Source organism: Triticum aestivum, chromosome 3A, assembly GCF_018294505.1.
Source record: "Triticum aestivum cultivar Chinese Spring chromosome 3A, IWGSC CS RefSeq v2.1, whole genome shotgun sequence".
NCBI lineage: Eukaryota > Viridiplantae > Streptophyta > Magnoliopsida > Poales > Poaceae > Triticum > Triticum aestivum.
The window spans coordinates 28738088-28753305 of record NC_057800.1 but is presented as its reverse complement, the minus strand read 5'-3'; the positions used below and the strand labels follow the sequence as shown (position 1 = coordinate 28753305).

The 15218-nt window shown below is 47.3% G+C and overlaps 1 pseudogene; it reads left to right on the top strand.

Annotated features, from left to right (window-relative positions):
• Positions 1-9175: 9175 nt before the first annotated feature.
• Positions 9176-11458, top strand: LOC123057709 (cytochrome P450 84A1-like; annotated as a pseudogene).
• Positions 11459-15218: the final 3760 nt, after the last annotated feature.

Here is a 15218-nt window from a genome sequence, read left to right as displayed (position 1 = left end):
AAAGAAAAAGAAAGAAAGAACTATCTAGGACACACTTTGGCCTACTACGACTACAATCTTGTTAACTATAACAAACCTGCCACCTGATGTAAGATACATTGAAGCCAACACGTTTGTTGAGCCAGAGTGATAATAGAATGGTTGTTCCACCTAAAAAAAGACAGTGAATCGGCTGATGCTTCACGGGTCAAAAAAATGTGCGCTCTTGATCCTTGGTTACACTGATATGAGAAAAATTGGAGTTTGCTGAATTTGGCATGTCTTCTCCCTGATATGAATCTTTGAATTTCTTTTTGCATCTTGACGATCAGCCGTTAAGTCACGTAAAACCCCAGTGACCACAGGTCACACACAGAGAAACACCAACAAGCCGAGCACCACTCCTGATCACTGACCTTCACACGCCCGCCCATCAGGCGTGATTTTACTTATCACTAGAACCTTCATCCATTAATTCAAATTCAAATTTTCACTCAATACATGACTACTGCGACGGGAAGTTTGCTCTGCTTCTTTCAGGTGTGTTAGAATAACTATGAGTTAGTGCTGCTCCTCACATGAGTTGTAACGTTGAGCAATTAGAGCTTAGTGCTAGAATATAGAAGGTCTAGAGTTCTCTCTTTATTATCCATGATCATGTGTTTGTAACTGCTACTGTAACTCAACCTGGGTGTTCTGTATATAAAGAGAAGACAGCCGGTGAGGTTCATCACGGCTTAACACAGCAATACTTCTGTTTACATGGTATCAGACGCCATCTGACCAATGTCAACCTCTTCCTCCTCTCTCATGGCTTCCGTGCCGGCGGCTACCACCGTCGTCACCGTGCGTCTCTCTCGCGACAACCATCTCATGTGGAAGGCACAGTTCCTCGCATTCCTGCGCACCTACAATCTCCTTGGCATCGCATCTGGCAGAGAGATGGCGCCTGCTTCGACCGTGGACCAGACCACGGGCACAGGCGATGCGCGCACCACCACTCAGGTGGAGAATCCGGAGTACACCATCTGGTACCGTAAGGACCAGACGATCCTCGGCGGCATCCTCGCTACCGTCTCCGAGGACATCTTGCCATACGTCATGGCTGCCACCTCTGCGGCTGAGGCCTGGGGGCAGCTGGAGCGGATGTTTGCATCGCGCTCTCGTTCTCGCCTCGTTCAGATACGCGCACAACTGGCTACTCCGAAAAGGCGCGACATGACGGGCACGGACTACTTCAAGATGAAGAAGACCTTGGCTGACACACTTGCATCCATCGGGCAGCCTCTTCATGCTGATGAGATCGTTTCTTACCTGTTGTCAGGCCTTGGGGCGGAGTACGAGTCCCTCGTGGACTCACTGAACGTGAAGACTGATTTGACTCTTGATGATGTCTATGCTGCTCTTCTTGGCCATGAGCATCGTCATGAGCAGTACAGCTCCGACTTCCAGCTTGGTTCGAGCTCCTTGGCTAGCTATGTCGGTACGGGCTCCAACCACTCCGCCAACTTCTCCGGCAAACATTCAGGACGCATCAATCAAGGCGAACAAGGTCGTGGCAATTATGGTGGCGGTCGAGGCCGCGGCCGCGGAAATGGTGAAAATGGTCGTAGCAGAGGCCGTGGTTACGGTGGCAACAATGGAAATGGTGGGGGACAGCGGCCCACGTGTCAGCTGTGTGGCATAAAAGGACATGTTGCCTTGAAGTGCCGCAAGCGCTTCGACAGCTCCTTCCATGGCGATGAGGAGCAGCACTCGGCGAATATCATTGGCACTAGCGCCGGGTACCAGGTTGATCCTAACTGGTACTCGGACACGGGCGCTACAGACCATATCACTAGCGACTTGGACCGCCTCTCCTTCCGCGAGCACTACAACGGCCACGAAAACGTCCAAGTCGGCAACAGAGCAGGTTTGCACATCGAACATATTGGTCAAAGTTCTATTAATACTTCCGCTTCTAAACCTCTTATTCTTCGAAACATACTTCATGTTCCACATATAAAAAAGAATCTCATATCCATCCATAAACTTACCAAAGACAATGATGTATTCGTTGAATTTCACCCTGATTTTTTTGTCATTAAGGACCAAGCATCGAAGACAAGTCTGCTCCAAGGCAGATGTAGAGCCGGCCTCTACCCCATTCCACCATCCACCCTCCACCATGTGAAGGCTTCCATGCTTGCGTCGGTCAATAAAAAGCAGTGGCATCATCGCCTCGGTCACCCGTCGTCCCAAGTCGTTCAGTCAATTCTTAGTTTGAATAAACTTCCGTGTAGTTGTTCTCATGATGCATCCATATGTGATGCATGTCAGCAGGCCAAGAGTCACCAACTTCCGTATGGTTCATCTAGTTTTTCCGCAAAATTTCCTTTAGAACTCATATATTTGGATGTTTGGGGCCCTGCTACTATTTCAGTTGGTGGCTATAAATATTATGTCTCTTTTATTGATGCATTTAGCAAATTCACATGGATCTATTTGTTGCGTGCTAAATCTGATGTTCAGCAAATTTTCATCCGTTTTCAAGCCCATGTTGAACGTCTTCTTAACCGAAAAATTCAATGTATTCAATCTGATTGGGGCGGCGAATATCAAGGCTTGCATAAATATCTTCAAGCTCAAGGCATTGCACACCATGTTTCATGTCCCTACACCCATCAGCAGAACGTCGCAGCTGAACGAAAACACCGGCACATTGTGGAAACCGGACTTGCTCTTCTTGCACATGCTTGCATGCCCGTTCGCTTTTGGGATGAGGCGTTCCTCACTGCTACCTTTCTTATTAATCGTCTACCAACTCGAGTCATAGATAATGCATCTCCCATGGAGCGTCTTTTTGGTGACAAACCCAACTACACCATGTTGAAGTCATTTGGTTGTGCGTGTTGGCCGCATCTTCGCCCCTACAATTCTAGAAAACTTGCTTTCCGATCCAAAGAATGCATCTTTGTTGGTTATAGTTCACACCATAAGGGATACAAGTGCCTTGATGCTAGTACTGGACGCATATATATTTTCGATGTGGTTTTTGATGAAGCAGTTTTTCCGTTTGCTCGCAAGCTTGAAGCTACGCTTGCACCTACAAATTCATCAACACAATCATACGTCCAACTTTTACCCCCCCACAACAAGTTCACCAGCCCATATTCCAGCAAGCGGAAGTATTAATAGTACTAATGATCTAATGGCCGATGTGCAGTCTGTGTCTTTTGATGCTCATGCAGGCTCTGCGGCTGATTCGGAGTTGGCACCATCCTCACCACATTGCATGGACCGTTCTCTCCGACAAGCATCGCTTGGCTCTACAGCGGCCGACTCTGACACTTCTGGGTTGTCTCCTGGCTCAGTTACTTCCACCACCTCGAGCTCAGGTTCTTCCGTCGGAAATAACTCCGTGGCCCCAGCACCTCCTGCTCCAAAGCAGATGCGTCCGCACACATGGTCTCAGTCGGGCATTGTCAAGCCATACATCCGCACTGATGGCACAGTTACATATGTGTGCACGACGTCATCTAATGAACCAGTAGAGCCTACTAGCTACACTGAAGCTGCACAACATCCATCTTGGAAGGCCGCAATGGATGATGAGATTGCCGCCTTGCATCGAAATGAAACCTGGAGTTTGGTTCCGTTTCGTCTAGGACTCAATATAATTGATAGTAAATGGGTTTTTAAGCTCAAACACAAGGTGGATGGCTCTATTGATCGGTACAAAGCTCGTCTAGTTGCTAAAGGATTCAAACAACGCCAAGGAATTGATTACGATGATACTTTCAGTCCAGTCGTGAAGCCCACTACTATTCGTGTTCTATTGTCTCTTGCAGTCACTCATCATTGGAGTATGCGGCAACTTGATGTTCAGAATGCATTCTTGTATGGTTTTCTGAATGAGGATGTGTACATGTATCAACCGCTGGGCTACATCGACCAACGGTTCCCTCATTATCTTTGCAAACTTAAGAAGTCTCTTTATGGGTTGAAGCAGGCGCCACGTGCATGGTTTTCCCGCCTGAGCTCTCGTCTTCTTGATCTAGGCTTTCGCGCATCGGCTGCTGATGTATCTCTGTTTATATTTCGGAAAGGGGGCATCCACATGTATTTCCTCATATATGTTGATGATATTATTGTGATCAGTTCGAGTGATGCAGCCATTGGTCGTTTACTTGATCAGCTTCGTCAAGATTTTGCCATTAAGGATCTTGGGGGATTGAGCTACTTTCTTGGTGTTGAAGTTCAGACTGTTGAAGGTGGTCTTGCTCTTTGCCAGCGCAAGTATATACTTGATCTTCTTAAGAAGTCCAATATGGCATACTCCAAGTCATGCCTTACACCAATGGCAACAACTGAGAAGCTATCCAAGAAGACTGGGACGCCCTTGTCTTCAACTGAGGCCACACGGTATCGTAGTGTGGTCGGTGCACTTCAGTACCTTACTCTGACAAGACCTGATATCTCATATAGCATGAACAAGGTCTGCCAGTTCTTACAATCACCAACCGAAGCTCACTGGACAGCTGTAAAACGGATCCTACGATATCTTCAAGGAACGTTAACATATGGACTTCTGCTCCGAAGTTCTCCATCCATGATGCTCAGTGCTTTATCTGACGCCGATAGGGCTGGGTGCCCAGATGACCGACGGTCCACTGGTGGTCATGCTGTTTTCCTTGGTGGTAATCTAGTTGCATGGAATTCTCGGAAGCAACCTACTGTTTCTCGCTCAAGTACAGAGGCCGAGTACAAATCCGTAGCAAATGCAACAGCAGAGCTCATGTGGATACAAGCATTACTGGGAGAACTTGGTATTCCACACAGCAGACCGCCGTCCTTGTGGTGTGATAATATTGGCGCGACTTATCTCTCCATGAATCCAGTTTTTCATGCTCGCACGAAGCATATTGAGATTGATTATCATTTCGTGCGTGAAAGAGTGGCGAAAAAGGCTCTTGAAATTAGACATATCTCAACTCATGATCAACTCGCAGATATACTAACCAAACCATTGATGATCAACAGTTTGAAAGATTCAGAAGCGATCTCAATGTGCTTCCCACGTTTCAATCGAGGGGGGATGTTAGAATAATTATGAGTTAGTGCTGCTCCTCACATGAGTTGTAATGTTGAGCAATTAGAGCTTAGTGCTAGAATATAGAAGGTCTAGAGTTCTCTCTTTACTTTCCATGATCATGTGTTTGTAACTGCTACTGTCACTCAACCTGGGTGTTCTGTATATAAAGAGAAGACAGCCGGTCAGGTTCATCACGGCTTAACACAGCAATGCTCCAAGGGAAGTTTATCTGCTTGCCTTATCGCGACAAGCTCCAGGAAAACGAGCCACTGTTCTAAGCGCTTAGTAATAAAATATGTCTTATATGCCACAAAAAGTAAATATATATTTAAGAACTTCATTCGAATATGATTCCAGTGATATGTTTTTGTGTAACACCTAAACCAACGTAAGTCCGACTGACCCGGTAAGAGCGGTATATCTTATGGATGGCTGCGGCAACATGTCACTTTATGTTCTATATATTGCACATAATTAAAGTAGTTGAAGAGTGTACGTCACAAGCGGACGCAATATGCCGTTGTTCTTTTTCTTTCGCTCCTAAAGAAATGTGCCGTTTGATCACATCACTGTATGGTCCAAACTCCACTACTCAACCTTACTTGCTGCCATGTGCCTAGCTTGACACATGTGCCCTTGCAACCCAAACTTCGACCAGGAGTAAATTTTGTGTTGCGTACCAAGTGCACTGGCAACTTGAGGTAGTAATTTTTCATTCATATGTTTTCCCTTTAATATAAATCAAACACACAATTCTGTAGAATTCCCTTTTTTTGGAAAAGGAGGCTTGCCCCCGGCCTTTGCATCGGAACGATGCGCAGCCATAAGCAGAACTCTCTATGTCCACAATTTTGTTGCACATACAATCCTATCCGTGTTTTGGAAAATCCATGAATTATAGAGGCCCTTTAAAGGGGTATAGGCGACAATTCTCTGCTGCCACCGAATGCTAGAATGATCCTGACGATCCCAGCAAACACAGTAGATGACACATCACCTCCATCACCCACAACGTCACCCCGTGAGGTTGTTGAGATCTGATTTCCGTGTGCAGCCGTGGCGTCAATCCAACGGCACAGAGCCTCGTTGAAACCTAAGTTTAATGTCCACACGTTCACATGTTATAAAACAATTAGGGCCTCTTTGATTCATAGGATTCTGAAAACACGGGAATAGGAAAAACATAGGATTGGAATGTCATACTCATCTCCATTCTATAGGATTTATGGTTGTTTGATTGCATCATAGGGAAAACAAAGGATTCCTTCAAAGAGGTTTGAATGGATGGTAGAAATCCTATGGAAAGTAGTACAAAGAAATCCTTAGGAAAAAACTCCCGTAAGATTCAATCCTTTAAATCAAACAGCCAACATAGGAAAAAATCCTAAGGATTATGATCCTCCAAAATTCATGTGTAGATCCTTTGAATCAAAGGAGCCCTTAACATACACTGCGTTTGGACAGGGCTGTGGCTACCCCGGCTTTGCGCGATAATTTGGGAGAAAGTTTGGGAGAAAGTATTTCTTTGGCCCTTCAGTGGAGCATCTTACCAATAGATGTGGAATCTGATTGTTTAGAGGCTGTCAATATGATTAAGACAGGGAATAGCAACAAATCTAAATATGCTTTCATTATCAGGGAGATCATTAGTAGTTTGGGAGAAAGGAATTCTTGCATTACTCATATTCGTCGGAGCTGTAATAGGGTTAGTCATGCCTTGGCAAATTTTGGTAGGTTGCAACGCCGAACTTTGGTTTGGCTAGGCTCTGGTCCGGATGATGTTTTGGCACTTGTGGGACGAATTGTATTCTCTGATACTTGAGTAATGAAAGAATTCATTCGCAAAAAAAAAAAAAAAACATACACCGCTTGTGTCAGCTTACTAATTGAAAGGTGCTTAGCTAGAAATCCCCAATACACTGCCCGTGTTATAGCTTACTAATTGAAGGCGCTTAGCTTGAAATCCCCAATTATTGGGGGTACTACACAAACTACATATGCTGACTGGACATATATATACCCTCCCCCGTACCACCAACTCCATTCAAAAAAAAAAAAATCCTAACAACTCCACCCATAAAAGAACCCTCAACTACTCTAAGGTATCAAACAATATATCATGCGCCTTCTTTTATGAATAATAATTTGCGTTATTATTTGTTTTTTGAAAGTCTAGGATTTAGATGTTTTAACATATCTCACTTAGGTTACTTTTATGAAATCCACAAAAGTATCTGTTGATTATTCTTGGTCCAGACTCATGTGAGGCTAAGGCTCCCAAGCACGGAAATAGCCAATTTAAGGTTCTTGAGGCAATATTCCGTTGTTCTTTTTCTTTCCCTCCTAAAGAAATGTGTCGTTTGATCACATCACTGTATTGTCCAAACTCCACTACTCAAACTAACTTGCTGCCATGTGCCTAGCTTGACACATGTGCCCTTGCAACCCAAACTTCGACGAGGAGTAATTTTGTGGTGCGTGCCAAGTGCACTGGCAACTCGAGGTAGTAATTTTTTATTCATATGTTTTCCCTTTATTATAAATCAAACACACAATTTTGCAAAAATCCCTAGTCCACAATTTTGTTGCACATTCAATCATATCCGTGTTTTGAAAATTCCGCGAATTATAGAGGCCCTTTAAAGGGGTATGGGCGACAATTCTCTGCTACCACCGAATGCTATAATGATCTTGAGAATCCCAGCAAACACAGTAGATGCCACAACACCTCCATCCCCTACAACGTCACCCCATGAGGTTGTTGAGATCTGATTTCCGCGTACAGCTGTGGCGTCAATCCAAGAGCACAGAGCCCCATTGAAACCTAAGTTTAAGGGAGTACCTAGAACTCATCTAGATGAGACGTAATTTGGTCTCATTCATCTAAAAAACAAGAATGGATACAACCCACGTCAGCACACACGCATCTTATAGCATCACATCCAATGGCTATAAAAGATGAATGAGACCAAATTAAATCTCATCTAGATGAGTTCTAGCAAAACTGTAAGTTTTAATGTTCACACGTTCACGTGTTATAAAAGAATTAACATACACTGCTTGTGTCAGCTTACTAATTGAAGGTGCCTAGCTAGAAATCCCCAATACACTGTTGTGTTATACCTTACTAATTGAAGGCGCTTAGCTTGAAATCCCCAACTATTGGGAGCACTACATAAGCTATATATTGCTGACTGGACATATATATAGTTATACCGTCCCCCGTAGCACCAACTCCATTTAAAAAAAAATCCTAACAACCCCATCCAAACAGCTCAAAAAAAAAAAAAACTCCACCCATAAAAGAGCCCTCGGCTACTGATCTAAGGCATCAAACATATATCATGCGCTTTCTTTTATGAATTACTCCCTTCGTTTCTAAATATTTGTCTTTTTAGAGATTTCAACAAGTGACCACATACGGATGTATATAGACATATTTTAGAATGCAGATTCACTCATTCTGCTCCGTATGTAGTCACTTGTTGAAATCTCTAGAAAGACAAATATTTAGGAACGGAGGGAGTATAAATTACATTGTTATTTTGTTTTGAAAAGTCACGGATTTAGATGTTTCAACATATCTCACTTAGGTTATTTTTATGAAATCCACAAAAGTATCTGTTGATTATTCTTGGTCCAGGCTCATGCGAGGCTAAGGCTCCCAAGCACGGAAATATCCAATTTAAGGTTCTTCAGGTTTATCAATAAAAATATTATTTTCAATAGGTACTTTGCGTAAATACAGCATGAGAATAATATTTTACGTTGGATCTAGTGAAATTGACTTGATAGCGTGCATGTTGATATTTTTCTCGATAATTAGAGTCAAACATAAAAATCAAGTAAAGCATTGTGAAAACCCATCCGGTGGTAGTATTAATTATTTGATGCGAAAACAGAAACACTAATGCTAGTTCACGTGTGATGCGTGGGCGTGCAAGTGGAATAAAACAAAGGAACACTTCACCCGCAAGAAGAAGAAAAAAGAAAAAAAAAATAGTCGGCCTCGTTTGCAATTGCTATCATGCGGTGTGACGCGCTACTGTTTTTCAACTACGGTAGTACTCCTATATATAAAGGCCACATGCATCCACGCGGATAACAGCGGAGTTTCTTGTTTGAAGCTAGGCAGTGATAGATCGTGCTCGATCGTGAGTATTGTCAATGGCGACCTTTGCAAAGATCGCCATGGAACTCGTCGGGGATCCACTGATGTGGCTGTTCCTCGCCTCGCTGGCGTTCGTAGCCATGCAGAGGCGGCGGCTGGGTAGAGCGCCGTTTCCTCCGGGCCCCAAACCGCTGCCGGTGATCGGCAACATGGCGCTGGTGGACCAGCTGACCCACCGCGGCCTAGCCGCGTTAGCGAAGCAGTTCGGCGGGCTGCTGCACGTCCGCTTCGGCTGGCTCCACGTGTTCGCGGTGTCGACGCCCGAGTACGCGCGCGAGGTGCTGCACGCGCAGGACGGCGCCTTCGCGAACCGCCCGGCGACCATCGCCGTGGTCTACCTCACCTACGGCCGCTCCGACATGGCGTTCGCGCACAACGGCGCCTACTGGCGCCAGATGCGCAAGCTCTGCGTCACCAGGATCTTCAGCCGCCGGCGCGCCGAGACGTGGGTCGCCGTGCGCCAAGGGTACGGGGCGCTGGCCCGCGAGGTCGGCCGGCGCAGCGGCGAGGCCGTCAACCTCGGCGAGCTCATCTTCAACCTCACCGTCAGCGTCATCTTCGCGCGGCCTTCAGCACCCGCGACGACGACGGGCTCATCGAGTTCGTCGCCATCCTCCAGGAGTTCTCGAGGCTCCTGGGATTGTTCCACATCGGTGACTTCTTCCCGTGGCTCGCCTGGGTGGGCCGTCGTGGCTTCGACCGCCGGCTCAGCACGGCGCGCGGCGCTCTCGACAGGTTCATCGACAAGATCGTGGACGAGCACATGAGGAGGGGCAAGAACCCGGCAGACCCCGACGCCGACTTGGTAGATGGCCTGCTCGCCTTCCTTGCTGACGCGAACCCAGTCAGCGGCAAGCGCAGAGAGGACGCTCTCCGCTTCACGCGGGATAATGTCAAAGCTATGATCATGGTACGCGAGTAATTTGCTGTACTGGTATACTATCTCTGTTCACACAATCTCACGAACTTCAGTTGGTACTTTTTTTATTACTGAGTACTACTAATGCTTTTTTTTTTGCGACGGAGTACTAATACAAAAATGCTACACGGGACTTTAAAGGCTGTTACAGACTCATAACACCCCCCCCCCCACACACACACACCCTCCATTTTTATGGGGATGGGCCCATGTCCTCCCCTTACACCCAATCAAAAACTGCCACATCAAATCAATCATGTAAACTCCTGTAGAAATATGTATGTGTAGCATTGCTCGTACTAATAATACTAATAATAAACTAAAAGCAGGACATGTATTTTGGAACCGAGGGAGTACAATTTTTAAGATAGCTAGCGTCTATCCATAATATGAAATGCTAAAAAGAATTTCCACACCCACAAAAAGAAGAAATTCCACACATATTTAAAAAGAGTTCCATTTGTTTGGTTTTATCATTGTACTGGTATATGACTTCCTAAAAGAAAAGGAATATTTTTTCCTACTACTGTGGTGACGTGGCTATCTTTGTACGGCATATAGGACATGCTATTTGGTGGACCGGAGACGGTGGGGTCCACAACCGAGTGGGCGATGGCAGAGATGATGCGTAGCCCAGACGAGCTCGGGCGGCTGCAGCAGGAACTTGCCGATGTGGTGGGGCTCGATCGGGCTGTTGAAGAATCCGACCTCGACAAGCTCCCTTTCCTCATGTGCGTCGTCAAGGAGGCGCTTCGCATGCACCCGCCCATCCCGGTGCTCCTCCACGAGGCCGCCAAGGACTGTATTGTTGGCGGCTACTTCGTACCGAGAGGTTCCCGCGTGTTGGTCAATGCGTGGGCGATCAACCGCGACTGCGGGGCCTGGAAGGATGCCGACACATTTCGACCAGCACGGTTCATGGCCGGTGAGGGCGAGGCCACCGGGCTAGACCTCAAGGGAAGCTGCTACGAGTTCTTGCCGTTTGGGTCTGGCAGACGCTCATGCCCTGCGCAGGGGCTCGGCCAACATGCGGTTGAGTTCGCCGTCGCGCAGCTGGTGCATGGTTTCAACTGGAAGCTGCCGAACGGCATGAAGCCAACAGAGCTTGACATGGGCGACATTTTTGGCCTCACCGCGTCACGCTCCACACGGCTCTATGCCGTGCCCACGCCCCGGCTCACCTGCGTTGTGTAATGTGATAATTATTGGACAAGGCGTGCAGTGCCCACAGAGACGTAACATTATATTGCCAATAATGCTACACCTACAAACAACCTATAAATGTTTACTTAACTTTTCAAACTATAATTCTCTGCCCCCTAAATTTAGCAAAGTTTGGCCCGTTATCACGTGTTTTTTTGGTATGTGACAAGCATAACACATCCGACCATTGTCATTGTGAACCATCATCGGAGCTTGAGAGAGAGAGAGAGAGAGAGAGAGAGAGAGAGAGAGAGAGAGAGAGAGAGAATCATATTTGGTCTTACAAATGCTGATCTTCTTGTATATAATTTTGTAATGTTTGACTTCGGTAAAAAAGATATAATATGTACGTTTCAAAACAGAATACCATTCACTAGTGTAGATATGCCTTTCTCATTTAGCATGTAAGTGGCATCGCACAAGCATACGAGCTGGCTAAAGCTAGATGGGTATGTGACCTGGAGGAGTTCAAGTCATACCAGAACCTAAAATCTCCTCAGCATAGATTCTCAAAGAAAAATCTTCTCCACAGACAAAGTTGACATGTGAGCGAGCTATAAGCCTGCTGTTGTATTTACTCTGATCCCCCCGATGACTTGGACTGGGGGAGCGCGACCGCGACTACCATACAGTGCCCAAGACGAAACTGATCGATTAGCAACAACTGGGCGTCGGAGATGTGTGTGTGGGTTTGCGCGTCAAGTGTGAACAGGAGTCACATCTCCTAGGCGCGCCACAGGAGCGAGCTCGTTTAGGTATTTTTTTTTTCATGAAACATGAATACGCGCGCGCCTCCAGGAACCTGCTGCCATGGATTACCACCACTACCCAACCGCCACCACCACGACCGCTCTAGGCAGGTAGTCAGATTAGCTATGCGACTATGCACCACTGTCAGTAGGATTCGCTAGCATGGTTCATCAATCCCTCCCTCTCCCTAAATACTGCATCTGCTTCTGTTCTACCCATAGCTCTGTTTTTCTCTCCTGTTTTTTCTCTTTTTTCGAATTTTGATCAGTCTTCTCAGCTGCTGAAACTGAAAGGGCACCTGAATGAGCCAGGAGCCAGGAATCAGAGCCTCCCCGTTTTTATCGATGGATGAGCGGCACAAGTTCCAGCTTCAGCGAGCTTTTACCACTCTGTTTGTGTAGCTGGCTGCTTTCTTCTTGTATCATACGTACAATCAAGTGAGCGAAAGCATTGTGACATCTCAAATGAGTCCGTGTTTCAGCTCTCTTCTTGCTTCGCTGTCCTTTTTTTTTTTCAGTCAGTGGTCGTTGGAGTTCGTGTCTGCTTGTGGCGGTCTCCTGTATGTCCTGCTCTGCCCGAGCCTAGGTGTGGTGTACTCTTTGTAAAGGTTTTAGCTCGGTTTCCCTTAATTAACCGAGCATCGGTTTCTTTACCGCTTCTTCTAATCAATCGAAATAGGCAGCTCTCCTGCGTCTATTTCAAAAATAAAAAAAAGAATTTCCGTTGAATGTGCTTTCTCACGCCATACTGGTTATTTTCCCTGGAGGTTGATGACGTCATGCTCCATGAGAGGTTCAAACAATTTTTTTAAACATAGGAATTATCTGAATTAATTACAGTGTTAAGTAAAAATGAATAGTAAGATGTGTCATGGTCTCCCAGGGAAAGAATGTGCAAATGCGGGAAGTGTGGGCACGAGTCATGACTAAGTGATCCAATGAATTGAGTGATTGTTCGCATGAACAAAATATCCCCCCTGCAACGGCATGACTACTGCTGGCGGCTTGGTGCAGAGACTGCCTGTTGGCGCCGTGGCGCAGATGCGCAGTGGTGGCCGCGGGCACAATCTTAAGGGCTCGGCTGTGGTTGTGTTGTGCGTCGACTTGGTCCTTCCCCGGTGGTGATTATTAGGAAAGCTAGGATAGCGTAGGATATTATTCTACTTTGCCTTGTACTTCAAGATGATTATATACTCCTGTATATATGCCCACGAGGCTCAAGTAATACAGCGAACATTACACCAATCCCTCTCTCCCTTCTAACATGGTATCAGTTTCCGGGTTCTAAACCCTAGCCGCCCCCGCTTCCACACCCGCGCGCCGCCCCTGGGGCGGTCGGCCTCCATGACCGCCGCCGGGGGCCGCGTGACCCGTACCTAGGGTTCGTCCGCCGATCTTGTTGATCGGCTGCCCTAGAGAGTCTTTTTCCCGATCCTTGATCCGGGTTTTCTCTCTCACGCCGGTCGTCTTGATCGGCACTTCTTCTTTGGTTTTTTGATCTAAAATCGAATTTGTAGAGGAATAGGATGCAAACCACAATATATTGATGGGTGCATATGCACAAGTATATATAGTACATAGGGACCCCCCCCCCTCCGCAGTCGAACCGACACCGTTGCTGACGCAGAGACTGGACCGGAACTTCTCAAAAGGCGTCGTAGGCAAGCCTTTGGTCATAATATCGGCAAATTGTTGGGAGGTGGGAACGTGTAGAATACGAACGTGACCAAGAGCCACCTGATCCCGAACAAAATGGATATCAAGCTCAATGTGCTTGGTGCGACGATGATGAACCGGATTGGAGGAGAGGTAGACGGCGGAGACGTTGTCGCAGTAGACAACCGTGGCCTTATCAACAGGACACGAGAGCTCGTGAAGAAGCTGGCGAAGCCAGGAACACTTCGCAACAACGTTGGCCACAACGCGGTACTCAGCCTCAGCGCTAGACCGCAAGACAGTGGGCTGCCGCTTGGACGACCACGACACCAGGGACGGTCCAAGGAAGATACAGTAACCCGAAGTGGAGCGACGGGTGTCCAGGCAGCCAGCCCAGTCGGCGTCGGAGTAGGCGACCAGATCAGTCGCAGTGGAGGAGCGCAGAGTAAGACCAAGATCCATAGCACAGCGGATGTAGCGGAGAATCCGCTTAACAGCAGTCCAGTGAACGTCTCGAGGAGCATGCATATGTAGGGAGACCTGCTGAATAGCATACTGGAGCTCCGGTCGTGTGAGGGTGAGGTACTGAAGAGCACCTACAATGGACCGGTAGAAAGCAGCATCCGAGGTAGGAGTACCATCAGTAGCGGAGAGCTTGGCCTTCGTGTCGACAGGAGTGGCGGCCAGTTTGCAGTTAAGCATGCCAGCACGGTCGATGAGCTCATGAGCATACTTCCGTTGATGAAGAAAGAATCCATCAAGACGACGCACCACCTCAACACCGAGGAAGTAGTGCAACGGACCCAAGTCCTTGATGGCGAACTCAGCATGGAGACGATCAGTAAGCCGGCGAAGGAGCTCAGAAGTACAAGCTGTCAGGATGATGTCGTCAACATAGAGCAGCAAATACGCCGTGTCAGTGCCCTGGTGATAAACAAACAGTGAAGCATCGGAGCGTGTAGAGCGGAAGCCGAGTTGATGAAGAAACGCTGCGATGCGCTGGTACCAGGCACGAGGAGCCTGCTTGAGCCCATATAATGAGCGGGAGAGCAGACACACATGATCAGGACACGCTGGATCAACAAACCCCGTGGGCTGCTGACAGAAGACCTGCTCCTCAAGATGACCATGGAGGAAGGCGTTGGAGATGCCCATCTGATGAACTGGCTAGGCACGAGACACCGCCAACTGTAAGACAGTGCGGATCGTCCCGTGCTTAACCACCGGAGCAAAAGTGTCGGTGAAGTCCACCCCGGCGCGTTGCCGGAAACCATGAACAACCCATCGTGCCTTGTAGCGATCAAGAGTGCCGTCGGGACGAAGCTTGTGTTTGAAAACCCACTTCCCGGTAATCACATTAGCATGCCGGGGACGGGGAACAAGCTGCAAAGCGTCAAACTCCTCCTACATGGCGGTCATCCAAAGAGGGTCGCGGAGAGCGACCCGAACCGAGGACGGCAGCGGGGA